We start from the raw sequence: 5,000 nt of genomic DNA on the forward strand, positions 1-5,000 counted from the left end.
AGGAGCGATTGGCGCGAGAGCAACCGTCGGAGCGCCACCTTGTCGAGGCGGTAAGGAAGAGTGAGGGTCGGAGCGGGAGGCCGGGGGCACCAGAGCCCGCTCCTTGCCACGAGTTTGGTGTGAAGTCGACGACGCGAGCGCCTCGCTTCTTCGTTTCGGTAATGATCCTTCCGCAGGTTCACCTACGGAAACCTTGTTACGACTTTTACTTCCTCTAAATGGTCAAGTTTGATCGGCTTCTCGGCGCTCCTCCAGACCGTTGCCGGCCCGAGAGGGGCCGATCGACTGGCCTCACTAAACCATTCAATCGGTAGTAGCGACGGGCGGTGTGTACAAAGGGCAGGGACGTAATCAACGCGCGCTGATGACACGCATCTACTGGGAATTCCTCGTTCATGGGAGATAATTGCAATCCCCGATCCCTAGCACGAAGGCGGTTCAGCAGGTTACCCGCACCTTTCGGCGAAGGCGAAAGACTCGCTGATGCCTTCATTGTAGCGCGCGTGCGGCCCCGGACATCTAAGGGCATCACAGACCTGTTATTGCTCCATCTCGTCCGGCTTACTGCCGGCTGTCCCTCTAAGAAGTTGCGGCCGATCGCGCGGGATCGCCGAACTAGTTAGCATGCCAGAGTCTCGTTCGTTATCGGGATTAGCCAGACAAATCGCTCCACCAACTAAGAACGGCCATGCACCACCACCCACAGAATCAAGAAAGAGCTCTCAATCTGTCAATCCTTACTGTGTCCGGGCCGGGTGAGTTTCCCCGTGTTGAGTCAAATTAAGCCGCAGGCTCCACTCCTGGTGGTGCCCTTCCGTCAATTCCTTTAAGTTCCAGCTTTGCAACCATACTTCCCCCGGAACCCGAAAACTCAGGTTTCCCGGGAGCTGCCCATCGGGTCATCGAAGTAACGCCGGCGGATCGCTGGTTGGCATCGTTTATGGTTGTGACTAGGGCGGTATCTGATCGCCTTCGCGCCCACAACTTTCGTTCTTGATCAATGAAAACATTCTTGGCAAATGCTTTCGCAGTGGTTCGTCTTGCGGCGATCCAAGAATTTCACCTCTCCCGCCGCAATACGAATGCCCCCGTCCGTCCCTCTTGATCATTACCTCACGTTCCGAAAACCAACGAAATAGAACCGAGGTCCTATTCCATTATTCCATGCACCACTATTCAGGCGCCAGGCCTGCTTTGAACACTCTAATTTTTTCAAAGTAAACGCTCCGGCACCCCGAGGCACTCAGTTAAGAGCACCAAGGAGAATCCGGCGGGGAGGGCCGGGACGAGCAGTGACACGCCTCGCGGCGGACCGCAAGCCCGGTCCCAAGATCCAACTACGAGCTTTTTAACCGCAACAACTTTAATATACGCTATTGGAGCTGGAATTACCGCGGCTGCTGGCACCAGACTTGCCCTCCAATAGATCCTCGTTAAAGGATTTAAAGTGTACCCATTCCAATTACGGGGCCTCGAAAGAGTCCCGTATTGTTATTTTTCGTCACTACCTCCCCGAGTCGGGAGTGGGTAATTTGCGCGCCTGCTGCCTTCCTTGGATGTGGTAGCCGTTTCTCAGGCTCCCTCTCCGGAACCGAACCCTGATTCCCCGTCACCCGTTGCCACCATGGTAGGCACAGAACCTACCATCGAAAGTTGATAGGGCAGACATTCGAATGATCTGTCGCCGGTGCGAAGACCGTGCGATCGGCTGGGTTATCCAGAGTCACCAAAGGGACCGGGGCGAACCCCGGGTCGGTCTTGGTCTGATAAATGCACGCCAGACCGTGAGGTCGGCGCTTCTTCCGCATGTATTAGCTCTAGAATTACCACAGTTATCCATGTAGGATGTGACGATCAAAGGAACCATAACTGATTTAATGAGCCATTCGCAGTTTCACTGGGACAGTTTAAACTTGCACGTGCATGGCTTAATCTTTGAGACAAGCATATGACTACTGGCAGGATCAACCAGGTAGCGAGGACGCCGAGGCGGCGAAAGAGCGGTCGCCGCCGGGAGAGGACCGCCGCGGCCGCGGGGCAGCGCGGGAAGACCCGCAACTGCCGCCGCCGCCACACGGTCCCGCTCGACCGGAGCGCCGAGCGCCGCCGAGTCCGTCGCTGCCGTGAGGTGGGAACGCGCCGTGGAGATGGCCGCGAACCCTCGGGAGCCTGAGCGCAGAACTCCCGGCCACACCTGACCGTTGCTTCCCTTCAACGCCCGAGCCGTCCCGTCAGGAACGGTCCCGCACTCTCACGACCGGACGCGTCCGCCGGCAAGGCGGACGGCCGGGTCTCGAACCGCCGAGTCCGCAAGGCGTACTCGCACGCAGACGGAAGGGGCGAGCCGTCGCCGTTGGGTCCGCCGCCGCAGCGGCGGGACCCGGGCTGCCCTCCGCGGAGGGCCTGCCCCGGCGCTGGTTCCGGACGCCCGTCGGCACGCCCGTCCTCGCCCGCAGGAGCGGAGGAGCGGGCGCCTTCCAAGCCGGTTGTCGACCTCCGGCTGCCCTCGCGGGGAGTGGCAGCCTGGTCGGCGGGGTAGCAAAACGACTGGCGAGAGAGTGTGCGATTGCTCGCCGTCGATTCCCGAGCTAGTCAAAAAACGACCACTCTCTCAAGGTAGGTTGAGCGACCCACGACATGGTCAGACACCCTACAGAGCACTTTTTTGAAAAACCACCGCAAGTCGGCCACGGGGTAGGCTTCGGGGGCAACGGGAGACCGGCCCCGCCGGCCGGGGGAGACCCGTCCCGGTCGACCCCGTTGCTCGGCCGCCCGCTCCACCCCCGCCTCCCCGGGCCCCGCCCCACACCGGACGGACCCTGCTCGCTCGCCCGGCGGGCCCGGGGCGCCCTCCGGGGCGGTCGGAGTCGGGCGGGGCGGGGCGCTCACTCCCCCCGCCGACACCCGCCCAGGCGCCCGGTGCCAAGTCCGATGGAGCCGGCCGACGGGGCAAAGTCACCGGACGACCCCGTCTTTTCTCCACGCAGGGGTCTGGCCCGTGCCGCGCCGGCCCCGTCCGCACCCTCCCGGACCCGCTGGCCCCCAGCCGCCGTCCGCTACGGGCTCTGGAAGAGTTGCCTAGTCAAAAAACGACCACTCCTCTCAAGGTAGGATCGGCGACCTACACCTTGGTCAGACACCCTGGCGAAATCCGAAAGTCGGGGCAGGCCGGAAAGTCGCATGCCGTCGTGTAGCAGGCGGCCTCGGGAGCGGGGAAACACCAAACGCGGTCCGCCCGGCGGCTTCCTTCGGCCGTCAGCGCCGGCCGACCCGGCCGCCAATGCTTAAGAGATGGTGGGCTACATAGGAGCGACCTGAAGAGTCGGGCTTTGTCACAGGATCGGAGTGAGTCCCCGCAGCTCTTGCGGCCCTTCTCGCGAAATCGGAGTGAGTCACCAAAGCTCTTGCGGGCTTTCTCCAAAGATCGGAGTCAGCGACGGAAGGTCTTGACGGGCTTTCTCCAAGGATCGGAGTCAGCGACCGAAGGTCTTAACGGGCTTTCTCCAAGGATCGGAGTCAGCGACCGAAGGTCTTAACGGGCTTTCTCGCAGGATCGGAGTCAGCGACCGAAGGTCTTTACGGGCTTTCTCCAAAGATCGGAGTCAGCGACCGAAGGTCTTAACGGGCTTTCTCCAAGGATCGGAGTCAGCGACCGAAGGTCTTAACGGGCTTTCTCCAAGGATCGGAGTCAGCGACCGAAGGTCTTAACGGGCTTTCTCCAAGGATCGGAGTCAGCGACCAAAGGTCTTAACGGGCTTTCTCGCAGGATCGGAGTCAGCGACCGAAGGTCTTTACGGGCTTTCTCCAAGGATCGGAGTCAGCGACCGAAGGTCTTAACGGGCTTTCTCGCAGGATCGGAGTCAGCGACCGAAGGTCTTTACGGGCTTTCTCCAAAGATCGGAGTCAGCGACCGAAGGTCTTAACGGGCTTTCTCCAAGGATCGGAGTCAGCGACCGAAGGTCTTAACGGGCTTTCTCCAAGGATCGGAGTCAGCGACCGAAGGTCTTAACGGGCTTTCTCCAAGGATCGGAGTCAGCGACCAAAGGTCTTAACGGGCTTTCTCGCAGGATCGGAGTCAGCGACCGAAGGTCTTTACGGGCTTTCTCCAAGGATCGGAGTCAGCGACCGAAGGTCTTTACGGGCTTTCTCCAAGGATCGGAGTCAGCGACCGAAGGTCTTAACGGGCTTTCTCCAAGGATCGGAGTCAGCGACCAAAGGTCTTAACGGGCTTTCTCGCAGGATCGGAGTCAGCGACCGAAGGTCTTTACGGGCTTTCTCCAAGGATCGGAGTCAGCGACCGAAGGTCTTAACGGGCTTTCTCGCAGGATCGGAGTCAGCGACCGAAGGTCTTTACGGGCTTTCTCCAAAGATCGGAGTCAGCGACCGAAGGTCTTAACGGGCTTTCTCCAAGGATCGGAGTCAGCGACCGAAGGTCTTAACGGGCTTTCTCCAAGGATCGGAGTCAGCGACCGAAGGTCTTAACGGGCTTTCTCGCAGGATCGGAGTCAGCGACCGAAGGTCTTTACGGGCTTTCTCCAAGGATCGGAGTCAGCGACCGAAGGTCTTTACGGGCTTTCTCCAAGGATCGGAGTCAGCGACCGAAGGTCTTAACGGGCTTTCTCGCAGGATCGGAGTCAGCGACCGAAGGTCTTTACGGGCTTTCTCCAAGGATCGGAGTCAGCGACCGAAGGTCTTAACGGGCTTTCTCCAAGGATCGGAGTCAGCGACCAAAGGTCTTAACGGGCTTTCTCGCAGGATCGGAGTCAGCGACCGAAGGTCTTAACAACGGGCTTTCTCGCAGGATCGGAGTCAGCGACCGAAGGTCTTTACGGGCTTTCTCCAAGGATCGGAGTCAGCGACCGAAGGTCTTAACGGGCTTTCTCCAAGGATCGGAGTCAGCGACCGAAGGTCTTAACGGGCTTTCTCGCAGGATCGGAGTCAGCGACCGAAGCTCTTACGGGCTTTCTCCAAGGATCGACGCCACCTGCGCTCAACTTCAG

The 5,000-nt window shown here is 59.9% G+C and overlaps 1 non-coding gene across 1 annotated transcript; it reads right to left on the bottom strand.

Annotated features, from left to right (window-relative positions):
• Positions 1-159: 159 nt before the first annotated feature.
• LOC136441035 (small subunit ribosomal RNA) lies at positions 160-1,975 on the bottom strand. Its single transcript, XR_010756756.1, has one exon. It is a non-coding gene; the product is annotated as a small subunit ribosomal RNA (ribosomal RNA).
• Between the last annotated feature and the right edge of the window lie 3,025 nt (positions 1,976-5,000).

This window comes from Branchiostoma lanceolatum, chromosome 8 (assembly GCF_035083965.1).
Source record: "Branchiostoma lanceolatum isolate klBraLanc5 chromosome 8, klBraLanc5.hap2, whole genome shotgun sequence".
NCBI classification, from domain to species: Eukaryota; Metazoa; Chordata; class Leptocardii; order Amphioxiformes; family Branchiostomatidae; genus Branchiostoma; species Branchiostoma lanceolatum.